Here is a 13,408-nt window from a genome sequence, read left to right as displayed (position 1 = left end):
CGTTTACAAACACTTCACTTTCAATGTTTAAGTGCCTGTAGAGGAGATGAGCTCTCGTATATCGAATGTGCGGCACAGTATGCAACCGATAGGAGTCAAAATTGATAAACGCGTCTGTTTGGTTGCCAGGATACCGCAGTCGATTATCGATTAAACGGACCTCTAGATACCTTTTGCTTTTGAACTCACGGCGAAATTTGATCAATTTATGCAATTTACCACGCTTTCTATTATTCCACTTAACTGAATTATGTAATATATTCTCTTCATTTACCATGAATCAAGAAATGATCGGCTTTAAGACGGAACTTAAAATCGTCGAAAAGGAAAACCGCAAAAGGCTCCGCAAATTTGACGGCGGAAAGAATTAATTAATTAAATCAGAACTTAAAAGAGAATTTGATAGAGGAAATCCTGTTCTTGCGGCTCCACAGGCTCCTGTGTCCGAAATCCGCAAGAATTATGACTTACGTCCATTTCTATCAACTTTAATCTCGGTTTAACTTATTTACTTTTTGTATTTTTTTCCAATTCTAAGAATTAGAAAAAGTTAAATGTAAATAAAATTGAGATTAAAGTTAATGTATATTAGTAGAAATGTAAATATTGTATTGATATTTTATAATTAATAATAATTAGTAAAAAGGTAAAATCGAGACTAAAAATAATCCTAATTGTAACACAAACGCAGTATTGAGAAATAATATACAATTAATATTAAACATTGGATAAGAATTGAAACCTCGATATTGATCCAGTAAAGTAGAATCATATTTCGCCTAATCATATTTAGCCAATATTGATACAATATTGGACCAATATTGAGGATTAAATTTTTATCCAATATTTAATATCGGCAGTACATTGTTTTCCAATATTTTGCTAGTATCGGGAAATAATGTTTTTTACAGCCTAGATGGAAAAATTTTGCTGAAATTTCGTTGAAGTTCCGCTGAAATTGTTCTTCGTTTCGAAACACTTTTCAGTGAAATTTTAGAAAAATAAAATTCATCAATCCAATTTTATTGCTAAAATAAATATTACTGATTAGCATATTCCAGAGAATACACGACAACATTATAATCTACATTAATAGAGAAATTACATTAATAGAAAAATGAATATTAATTTATATCTATTAAAACATGTGTTGATAAATTCATCAAACGTAATCAATTGATTGTAACAGAGAAATAACGAAATATATATAATGAAAATAAATTAATGAAAAGAAACAAAGTAGCCAATAAAAGCGTGGTGGCTCTTGTTATTGAACAATATTTATTGCTACAATGTAACATGCGACACTCAATTATATGTAAAAATGCAAACGTTTCGACAGATTCTGATTTTCCTCAATACAAACAAAACCACGGAAAATTTATTGGAAAAGCGATGCTAAACACAATTACTTAGCATCAACAACGCGTGGGCTTTTATTGTTACTACTTTGTTTCTTTTTATTGAAATTCATACAAACGTATTGAATAATAAAAATAATAGGAATTAATTTATTATATCGGCGTTGCTTTACCATATCAAAACAGTCGCGCCGCTTCGATAAAATCGACGTTATCATTTAAGTGTTATCGCGTTTTAATAATATAATTTATACAAGCATTATATATGAGATTTCTCCATGGCTTTATTTTCCAAGCAAGATTGAAGAGAAGAGAGGATAGCGAATTATAGTTGACAGATTTATAAGTCATAGTGAAAATCAAGCTATCTCGTGTCGCGCAGGTCATCGTTTTCATACACACCATTACTCAAAGAATGTAAGGTTTGCGAGAGACATCAATGTAACAAAAACGTTAACACCGTTTAGGCGTGTCTCGTTCTTCGCAAGTACATTATAACAACGCGCGATTTTGATAATTCATATTAGAGTAGATTAATAAATCGACGAAGTACGAAATTGTTGGCTGAACAACGAGAGATGTAAATTTTCTCAAACGTTTGGCGTCTATTAGAGTTCGCGATCCGCAATTTCATTGAAGTTTTGGATGTATACTTCATGAAATACATAAAAATTAGTAAATCAACAAATGTATATAAAAGTACGTTTAATAAAAAAATCCTTTGCCCTCTCGAGTTGAAAATTCTACTCCTATTTTGAATCTTAATTTTAGAACGTAGATCTTACGATTATAATAGATTCTGATCTATTTAGAAAATATAGCTGCTACTTTGTTTCCAAATGATAGTTTTCGGAAAATTTCCTACTTTTTAGAGATTTCAGAAGAGATTTCAAACAAAATCTCTTAGAATATCTCTTCTCTATAAATTCTTTACAATTCTTTACAAACAGCTAGATCCTTTAATTAAAATTTCTTATATATATTGGGTTGTCCGGAAAGTTCATACCGATTTTGAAGGAAAATTGAAACGCAGAAGATTTAAAATTTAAATTTTAGTATACATTTATTAAATTTAAATCTTTTGCGGCACGAACTTTCCGGACAACCCAATAACTTATCCGATATTCCTAGTAGCACAAATCATTGGCACAATATTGGGGTAAAATTAGTCACCAATATTGGCTCGCGTTTGAAAATAGACGCCTTGTGTTCTATAACTAATATTGAATTTCAATATTGACCCGATCTGATATGTTCTGTGCGATTATTATGAAAACGCGGCGTACTAGACGCCTGTCGTTTGATAAAATTTGCATCTCTCGTAATTAGATTCTTGCCGCTATGCTATGAAGTTTTCTTTCGTTCGATTGAAAAGCCGCGAGTAATTTTTGCCTTTGCATACCTAAGATATGACCGCGCTTTAATTTAGACTCGAATGCTTCTAGACGGCGCAATACCGCAATTGATCTTACGTGTTAAGCAGTTATAAATACGCTTATGAGCCGTAAGCCACATTTACGTCGGCTTACTGAAAATCAGACGTACATGAATGTACAATATCTTGAGCAGGAAATTAGATTCTATTATTACGTCGATGGTCTAGGACAGAATATGAATTCCATTTGAATCCGAAAATGCTTTCGACGTGCCGGATTCAATCTGCAATCTCATTGAAGTTTTATGGATACATACCTCATGAAGTACATGTGTACATCTTAAAAATTAGCAAGTTTATATAAAAGTTTGTTTAATAAAAAAATTCTCGTTGCTGATATGTTCCGTGTTATTATAATAATAAAAACATTTTTTTTATTACGGAATTTTAGGAAGAGAAAAAGACAGAGAGGATAATATTAGTAAAAGATAGATAAGTAAATAAATAGATAGATAAATAGATAAATAAAGAGGGGAAAGGAAGGAAGGAGAGAAAGAGAGAGAGAGAGAGAGAGAGAGAGAGAGAGAGAAAGAGAGAGAGAGAGAGAAAGAGAGAGAGAGAATTTTAATATTTATTCAATGTTAATATATTATAGTGTGCAATATTATAGCATTGCTTTTGGATTTAATTTATAGCTAATATTGGCTTTATATTGGGTTATGTAGGCAATATATTCTCAATACGTATCAATAAATCCAATATTTAATAAATATATCTCTAATAAATTATGTTATTATTAGAAAAGAAGAGAAGAACGAAGAGGATAGGAGATAGATAGATACATAAATTTATTAGAATGTTCCAGGACAAACCAACTAGAATATACAAAAAAATAGATATTAAAAAAACAAAAGCAGCAATAAATAAAAAAGAGAAAAAAAAAGATAATTACAATGAAAATAGAAAAAAGCAAATAAAAAGCAATAATTATAAAGAACATGAGAAAAATATACAAAAACATAATATAAAAAAATACGATAAAATAAAAAGAAAACCAAAAATAAAATGAGAACGAGAGAGAAACGCTTGATGTAAAAGTTGTTCTTTATAGCTGAACTTCATACCTTTCATTTTCTTTCTCTCTTTCTCCAATGTCTGATTGTACCTATCTTGAATGTGGAGAATATAACGTAATGTAACTAAGCAATTGTATAATTTATGTGTATTTTGAGAATAGACACAAAGGAACAAAAAAAATTCTCACGACGAATTATCGTGAATGAAGGCCCCGGAGGGATTCGAACCCTCGATCTCCTGTTTACTAGACAGGCGCTTTAACCAACTAAGCCACGGCGCCTAGTTGACTTCAACTTTGTAATAAAGCTATATAAGGTACTCAATATGAAGGCTATATTCCGATATTGATTTAATAATAAAGTAAACAATTTTTTTGTTACTTTTTGATTGGTATCAGTAAAGAATAAAAAGAAGAGAAAATCGACAAAGTTACGATATAAAATCGAAAAATTTATAAAAAATAGACTTGATTAGTTTAATATCTAGAATCAAATATCGCGATAATGAAAGAAATTTCATTTATATAAAAATATACAATAATTTATCGGTGACAATAATCCGTTTATACAAAACGCATGCGTGTTTTGGAAAACGCGGGAGTCATAATTCTTTCCGCAAGAACATTCCCGTCACGATGTGAATAGCCTATATATACTACATCAGCAAAAATTTATGGATACATAAAAACGATCCTCCCTGTGCGTGACCCATATTTTCAGGGGCGTTAAAACTTGCAACATGCCGGCGAAAAGAAGATACGATCTATTTGTGAGATATGAAATATATGGACGCGCGCGAGAACGATGCAAGTTGCCGCCTGTCGTTCCGAAACGAGGTGTAACATAATCAAAGTGAAATATGGGTACGCGCGTTAAACAAACGACTGACCGAAAGGAAATGAGAATTTCAAGTCGCGTTGAAACTCTTAGTGAAGAGAAATATACGTAATGCGAAAAAATGGGGAAACAAATCGCTCGCTTTCAAGATCTTAATTGAATTTTGCTAAGTTTTCAATTTCGCATCTACACAGAAAAAAACGATTTTGCTGAATCATCTAAAATTTAGATCTGAAAATAATTTTGTTGGACTATCAAAATAATTACGTAAAAATCTCAAGCAAGGATGAGCAATGTTGCAAAAAGTTTGACGTTCTTGTAATCAATGTCCTACATAAATGTTTTGTTAATTCATCAAAATTATTTTCTGTATTTAGTTAAATTTTTAGATATTTCCAATAAAATCGTATCTTTTCCGTGAATAAAATATGGGCATAATAAATGATGCTTTACAGCGTCGCGATCCATCAGAACAAAAAGTCAAAATGATTATTAAAAGTTACTTTTTAACTAGTTAGGATTTATTTTAACATGATTTTGATGTCGTCGTAAATAAATATATAGAAAATCTTATCAATTAAATTTTTATACGTTTACTTTGTAGGTTAAAATGTGAAATATTGGCACATAGTTTAGTTCCACGACCTACACCTATATTCGATCTAAATTTGATCTAAACACGATAAATAAACTATTTACACTGTCGCGACCTTCATGTTTAGATCTGATGACTACATTTACATCGTGCCCTTAATCCGCAACTTACACAAGGTGTTCTTGTTTATACTATAGGTTAAATAGATATCGTATAGGTCGCGGACTAACCGCATGGTGTACACGTAGCCAATATAGAATACAATATAGGATCATGAACTGAACATAACGATAAACTAGACTATTATCTGTTGTTCTGCTTGGGAACTTACATAATATCTGAACTTTCTATTTCTCTTAAACTGAACAATTCTATTTTTTGTAAATTTCTCGAGTTTAATTCATAGTTTTGTTAATTTTTTGTATTTTTAGTTTTGATTACCATTAACAAAAATTGAGGAAAATTGAATATTTTACTGAATATTTTACTTGAAAAGATTGAATCGATTATTACTTTAGTTTTTTTTGATAACTCAATCCAAATAGCTAAGTGACATTAAATAACATTTTAATAACGTCATTAACGTCAATAAAACGTCATCATTAATGTTATCTTAGAATTATATTTTTCCAATAAATTATTTGCCATTAAAATATCGTTATTAAAATATTACCTTAATATTATATTTTAGCAATAAATTATTCGAAATTTTTAATATTCTTCTTAACATTAAATTATACTATCTTGATCAAAAAGTTCCCGGAATTCATTCAGAAAATTCAAAATACAAGTTTTATTCATCAAAAGTGATATTGTCCCCTTCAAAGTCTCTTCAAACTCTCCATCGACTGCAATGCACTTATGCCAGCACTTGATCCAGCTCTCGAAACATTTCTGGAACTCTATTGTCGGTATAGCCATCAGAGCCATCTTCGATTTTTCCATTACCTCCTTTCGGCTGTTAAAACGCGTTCCTCATAATAATTTTTTCATGCCACTCATAAACTGTTTTCTTTAGAGTATCACTGCCGAAACAGTTTCCCAACATTTTCACACCAATGAGTCCAAGATTTTCATACCATTGAATCCATTTTTAACATAAAATTTAATACAAACTCGTTGTTGCAAATTCAACTCCATTTTTAAAACTGTAAAAAATCGAAAATACGTGCAGAGGTAGATGTACTCAAGACGGCGTAACTTTTACAAATGTCAAGCTATGGTAATAAAATTTGGTGGGAATGTCAATGATAGATGTGGCAACCTAATCAAAAAAACAGAACTCAAATCAGCTGACTCAAAGCATCACCTGGTGGTAATTCCGGGAACTTTTTGATCAAAATAGTATTAATATTCTTATAAGAAGCTTATTAGCATCAGCATTGTTAAATTTCTTATCTTATTTAATTTAGAATATTATTGGTTTTGTTCATGATTACAAGACTGAAAAACATTTCAGCACATGGTTGCAAAATTGAATATATATAAATTTATACTAAAATATTAAAGCATTAAGATCCACCAGACCGAAAATAAGGATTTCTTTTAATTAAAATTATCTGATACTTGAGAATATATTTAATAATGCAATATATATAATTTAATTTTTGTTAAAAATTATTGTTTATTTCCTTGTTAATCAAACTTATTACTTTTCGGGTCGATCAGTTTGGCTTCTGAGAAACTCATTCGCGTTTTTTGATGGAAAATTAACTTGTTAGACAGTTACATCAGTTTCTACTCTCACATAACGCTTATCACATCGCGCAATCTTGAGCGTTTTCTCGATTATACGAATGATGGCCCTGGTTACGCACCGTTTATAACTGAATCAAATGGATATTTTTCGGAACAAGTTCCGGATGAGATGACAGAAGGAAAAATAGCCGATGTGCAATTAATTTAATGTAATTAGAAACAGAACGAGAATCGTCGCCAGTATTCTCGATGATTCTTCCGATTCATAAGAGAAAATTAATTCCGTTAGTCTGTCTTATTTTGTCGATTTTATCTTGTTACATAAACAAGAAATCATTTATGCATTTATATATCGATCGAAGCAGAACATAATTACCAAGGCTGATAAGAAAAATATGCGACATCATTATTACTTTTTTCTCGAAAACCGACTAATACAATAAAACGATCACGTGTGGTTAACGAATGACATATTAAAAGTTATATTTATACTCATTTGTACAAGAATAAAATAATTAAAAAAATTGTTTCATCAAAAATGACAATTTTTTTAACTATTTTGTTGTTATGCATCAAATAAGTGATATAAATGCAACAAAGAATAACAAAAATAAAAAGGAAAAAGAAAAAATTTGCTTTAGAAGTACTTACTTTATTCTATAATCAAATTACATCAAAATTGTGTTTTAAAATTGAAATTACAAAATGTATGTAATATAATTTCAAAATTTCAAAATTTAAATTTAAAACATTTAAATTTATTTATTTTCTGAAAAACTTCTATTTTTTTATTTTTAACAAATAAGTGATTTGTATTAAATATAGATGTAATAAAAATAGATTGCATTTTTCTATTAAATTGTTACTTCGGTTTAGAAAGATTGAAGTAATTTGAAATATATCATCCTCTTTCTTTTTAAAAGTATCGAGTTCAAGAAAGACATCAATATGTTTAATTCTTTCTAATGGAATATAGAAACTAAGTTTTAAAAAAGTGCAGTCTAGATTTATTATATATATACAATATTAAATAATAAAATTTGAATGGAACACATGGTATTCGCTTATATACCTTTCAAAGAAAGAACCTCATAAGAAGTGGCTCGTTGGTCTAGGGGTATGATTCTCGCTTAGGGTGCGAGAGGTCCCGGGTTCAAATCCCGGACGAGCCCGTTTTTTTTAATCTTTTTTTTTCCTTTCACTTGCATATAGATTACTATTCAAAATTCCATTTAAGATATCTACAATTTTTTATTTTTTATTTATATGAGATTTCAGATATTGAATATTTTTAGAGCCACGTACTTCCTATCACGTGTAAATATAGTAGCTGCGCTCAGCAGAAAAAACAGTTTTGTAATTGCTGTAAGATCTTTAATATAATTAGTTATACATTTAGATCTAATGAGGAACTAAGAATAAAGATTCATCATATTAATATTTAGTATACATAATAATTTTTTAATTGTTCATGTTCTTAATTTTACAAGTATACAAAAATTATTAAATAACTTACATATACTTTAACATGTTTAGAAAATATTTATAAGGTTGTGTATTTAAAAAATTGTATATAGACGTTATAATTAATTAATTGAGGCTCCTAGTATTTCAAAGAAAACAAATGAGCAGGATACGAATAATCCAATTGTATATTAACAATAAGAAATAAAGAATCTTATAATAGCAAAATTAATAATAATAATAGTTGCAAAACTACTTTTTTTTGCTGAACGCAACTAGTGAAAGATTAATCGGTTTATTTACATAGTGTCCGTTTGCCGGCATTCTCGATGAATTCGTCATTGTCAATTAAGCCGCCGGGCAAAATTATCCGACTAGCAGGTTATCGTAATCTTTTGTCGACGTGACGATCGTACAAATTTGATAAACCCTCTGGTATTTTGCACGTCGTGATTTTACAAACACGATTCAGAAAGTCTTCAGCAAGGCATCAAGAAAAAAATCGTCTTAAATACTTCGAATTTCGAAATTAGATCGCGCGAATAAGAGCAAGGTGAAGACACGAAAATACGTTCATCATTGTTTCTTTTTTTTCACCGTCTGAGCGATATTCTGCATTTACTCGAAAAAATGTCCGCTTTATATTTAGAGATGTTTGTTCACGAACGTCGTTGTTATCAGTACCGGGAATCAACATTTCAGTTGCGTGAATCTATATTTAATCATAATATGATAACAATTCGCAATCTGCATCGTTGGCATCTTTTCGAAGCGGGCGTGAGTCTATTATTTTATTCGCACTGGATCTGAACTCTATAATCTATAATTTCTCCTTAACGATAGGGATGATTACATTTTCACAATTATTATATTTAAAAAATTTTGATAAGGAATCGTTTTGTCTAATTTGATTTGGTTTTTCATTGTTCTTTTACTTTAAGTTATTTTAGTATGTAAAATTACTCTTCTTAATTATATATGCATATTTTTTAGTTAAATTCGGAATTAATGAAGACTCTCTCTGTGTTAGTCAAAATGTATTATGTATAATATCTTATTAGATTTTATTAAATATATATTTTAATTATTTTTAATATCCAAAATTTGCAAAACATCTCACGCCTATTTTCGCTTATTTTCGCGAAGCATTCTGCGACTTTTCGTTATCGCGAGATATTCTTTGCCATTCTTTTCATTCTTATGTGATGATATCGTCTTCCCGAGATAGCTCATCGCATTTTTTCGCGGAAAACGCGGGCGCGGGTGGCCTTTCAGCGTCCGAATCATAAAGTTTATTCTCTCCGGTATAATTGCCGAGTTTTTGTACGCGTCTCAATAATGATGAATCCTGTCGGAAGTGCGCGGTTTTGGGAGATCCGGTCGACAAAATAAAACCGATATAAATTTCAGCACTTTCATGTTACTGGCCAATCTCAAATTCACGCTTCAAATCAGCCAAAAATCAAGATAAATCTTTTTCTCAAAAATTGGTCTGGAATGTAATTTCGAGGTTTCTTGTCGTCGATATCCTGCATCTATATTTATCAATAGAGAGAGAGAGAGAGAGAGAGAGAGAGAGAGAGAGAGACTCATACAAGAAATGACCGTCAATTAAATATCCAATTGATATCGAATTCATCGTATCGATGTCGATTCGACATTAATTCAATGAATCATTTCTCACTGGGAATTGACACATCGTACATATCCTTCTCTTTGTTCTCAAAACTTATAAATCAGAAAAGAAGAATTTCAGAATTTTCTGTGCTATTTGATAATAATATCTAGATTTTTTGATACATTATATGTATATCGTCTACTAAATTGGATGTCCATATGATGTTGAATTGTTCCATGGATAGACGACCTTCTATCTCAGATCAAGTGCACTCACCGAGTGAGTATCAATCGCGGATCCTTGACTATTAATTAGATATACAGGCGCTCCTAAAAGTGGGATTAACCAGCATGAGCCAATAGACGCTATCAGCGTCTTCAGTCTACAGAAGTGCTCGATAGCGATGCTGGAGGGTCGCCTGATTCTAGAAATAGGCTCGAAATATAGCTTTAACTATAGGACTGGTACTTTGAGAAGCTTAAGCCCGATTATACCAACGTTATTTTGATTTTAAGCGAGACTTAAAACTCTTTTTCTCTTTTTTAAGACTTAAAAAAAAAGATGTAAATAACAATCTAATAAAATAAAAAGAATTAAAATGAAAAGAAATGAAAAGAAAAATAGAGAGAGAGAGAGAGAGAGAGAGAGAGAGAGAGAGAAGAAAGAAAAAGGGATAATTTTAAACCCTGCTTAAGATCAAAATAAACTGTTGGTGCAATCAGACCTTAGTCAACCAATCTCTGGCGCGGCTCCTCGAAAATTTTACGGCATCTCTGAGATAAACGCCAACCGCTTAGTTAAAATTTCATGGCAATCATCGCTGGCTCGTCGTGCTGGAAAATACCAGGAAATACCACTTTCGTCCTTCGCCGATATCTACCGCGCGGTTTTCCGAGCGCAATTTCTTCCACTCGCGATTTGCGGCTCGCATACCGTGGGTTTGCCTTGCCGTCTTCGACGGCCGTCGTCATTCCACGCCTTCGTCATCCTGGCGAGGAACGACGGAAGAAGATGCCGCGCGACAAGGAGATCCGGTGGGTGGTAGACCATGCTGATCGTGTCTCACACATGTCGCTCGACCGTGCCGCTACTCTCCGCTTCTTCGCGTAGCGGTTCGAACCGAATTGTGATACCGAGACTTAGTTTAGCTTGCGTTTACCTCTCGTCTCCGCGGATCAGTTAGGCTCGCGCTTTCGAGCCGCCAGCACCGGCTGTGTTCTCTTTCTCTCTTTCCCGTGGTCTTCCTCGATCGCGAGGTGATCCCACGTCTCGATCAACCGAGTCCTTCCCGTTGAATATTATTATTATTTTTTAATTTTTTTTTCTTTCTTTCTTTCTTCTTCCTCCACTCGTCACAATCGCCGCAATCGTTCTCGGCCGCACAAGGCACATGCGAACCGACAGTCGCCGAAGAAGATAGTCCTCGATTTGGACCAGACTGAATCTCGCCATTCTCGAGTAAGTGGTGTAAGATTGTTGAACGGTGCTGTAAAAGGCACAATGATTGATTTTCTTTTTCACTGATTTTTCCCGAGAGTGAACGCCATCCTGACAAGTGAGAGATCGTTTAAATTTGTCGAAGTGTAAATAGCTTGTGTCAATTACAAGTCCTTCGAGTTTCACGCAGAAACTGAAATCATTAAGTTGCAAATTATTACGATAATGAATGGTGAAAATTTAATACAAATAATTATAATTTTTCTCTGAAGATTTTTAATATGAAAGATTGAATATTTAAAACCGCAATTTCTGAATCTCGATGTCTGAAATTAAATTTACTACTACGCACACACACGTGATTAATGAATTGTTCTTATCAGACAAATTGGTGATAACTGAGTTTCAAGATGTAATGCTAATTGCATTCGTCTCTCACTTTCATTCACGGTTGCCAGTTTTATCTCTCTGTCACGACTAATGAATAGAGATCCGAATTTGAATATCTTATCAAATTGCTATCAGTCGCTGATGCCATTCGTCAATACGTTGTGAAAGGAATGCGAATAAACGCTTTACTTGTTCCCCATCTTTTTTCTCAAACATTCTAATGATAAAAACAAAAGATTTATCGCGTACATGTGCATTTAACCTATTTTAATCAAAACGATTACTAGGAAAGTATAAAATTTTATTTTTCGCTATGAATGAATAAAAAAAATCGCTTAATAAAATAAAATTTTGCTTATAATAAATTTTTGTTAACAAATTTTTATCTTGGTATAAGTTCTTGTTATGTTATTCACATTATCTAAAAATATCAGGAATAAACTATACAATTATTAGGTGTAGGAAAAAGTTCGTGGCATTTTTTAAATGCTATCTAACGGGAAAAACGCCACGAACTTTTTCCCACATCTAATATAACATTCACTTTAAAAATTCGAATTTCAGAACTTAATAAATAAACAATATTAAATCTTTGTTAAATTATTGAATAGAATTTGAGGAATAGAATTTTTTAATGCTAACGGTTAGATTTTAATCCGTACTAATACAAATCTTAAAATCACATTTAGACAATCGTTTCATTCGATTAAATGATTCGCGATGCATTCTTTCAGTTTAATGTAAAAAAAAGAAAATTAAAAATTAGTCGTTCTTAGAATCGTTTGATGTTAACGATGAAGTCAGCGACGAGAAAAAAATGCGGGGTACATGCATACGACGGGAATTATCCGCTGACGAACTTTGACAAGTGTGAACGCGCAAGTTTGATATCCCGATGTCGCGACCTGCACGATCGGAATAGCAGCAGTTACTTAAATAGCGATCTGTCAGTTGTTATCGGTCTAATCCGCAAATTATATCAATGTACAAATCCAGAGAAGGCGACACTTCAATCTATCGTGATCAGAACTTACGCGAGGTCAATAAATAGAAATCGAATAGATTCTTGTTTATCTTTTACATTGATTTTTGCTACAATAAGATCTATTAAAATCAAGATTTTTTTCTCAACTGCGTCTCTCTTTTTTTTTTATAACGATTCATTCGATATTAATATTATCTCTATGAGTCTAAGAAGAATCTCATCAAGTCGCATTCTTAGCAATTTATATCGCGACGAGTTTGTAATTCTATGCAACCAGTATCTCACAGCGATTAAGTCGAAAAGAGCGAGCGTGTGCGCTTCGTGCGATAAGTACGAAAAAAACAGAGAAAAAAAAGAATAAAATGAAATGAAGAAAAAATAGAATCAAAGTTTTATTTGCTGAAATTCATACACTGAAAAAATAGAAAAAATTTTGGCGTTTGTGATTGTAAGGTTAGTGTGGAGGGTTACTAGGTGAGTGTTGGTGTTAATATGATCATAATATTATGATCATTACTGTTATAATATTAGTAATAATAACTATAATTTTATCAACAAATATATAGAGGTAA

General features: G+C 31.7%; 1 protein-coding gene and 2 non-coding genes across 5 annotated transcripts in view; 2 read left to right on the top strand and 1 right to left on the bottom strand.

Moving 5' to 3' along the window:
* LOC108693874 (uncharacterized peptidase C1-like protein F26E4.3) overlaps positions 1–13,408 on the top strand; it is a 38,477-nt gene that overhangs the window by 5,028 nt on the left and 20,041 nt on the right. The window contains exon 1 of one of the 3 annotated variants that reach the window (XM_018203046.1): positions 10,989–11,482. The exons of 1 other annotated variant lie outside the window; for it this stretch is intronic. The gene's annotated coding sequence lies outside the window, so the exon portion shown is untranslated. Of the gene's footprint in view, positions 1–10,988; positions 11,483–13,291; positions 13,311–13,408 lie in introns of those variants that run through there. One more of the 3 variants, XM_018203048.1, reaches the window with a different exon arrangement.
* Trnat-agu lies at positions 4,020–4,093 on the bottom strand. The gene has a single exon. It is a non-coding gene; the product is annotated as a tRNA-Thr (tRNA).
* Positions 8,043–8,114, top strand: Trnap-agg. The gene has a single exon. It is a non-coding gene; the product is annotated as a tRNA-Pro (tRNA).

The sequence above is a fragment of the Atta colombica genome, unplaced genomic scaffold, assembly GCF_001594045.1.
Source record: "Atta colombica isolate Treedump-2 unplaced genomic scaffold, Acol1.0 scaffold110, whole genome shotgun sequence".
NCBI classification, from domain to species: domain Eukaryota; kingdom Metazoa; phylum Arthropoda; class Insecta; order Hymenoptera; family Formicidae; genus Atta; species Atta colombica.
The sequence above is the reverse complement of the archived record's forward strand: the minus strand, read 5'-3'. Positions and strand labels throughout refer to the sequence as shown.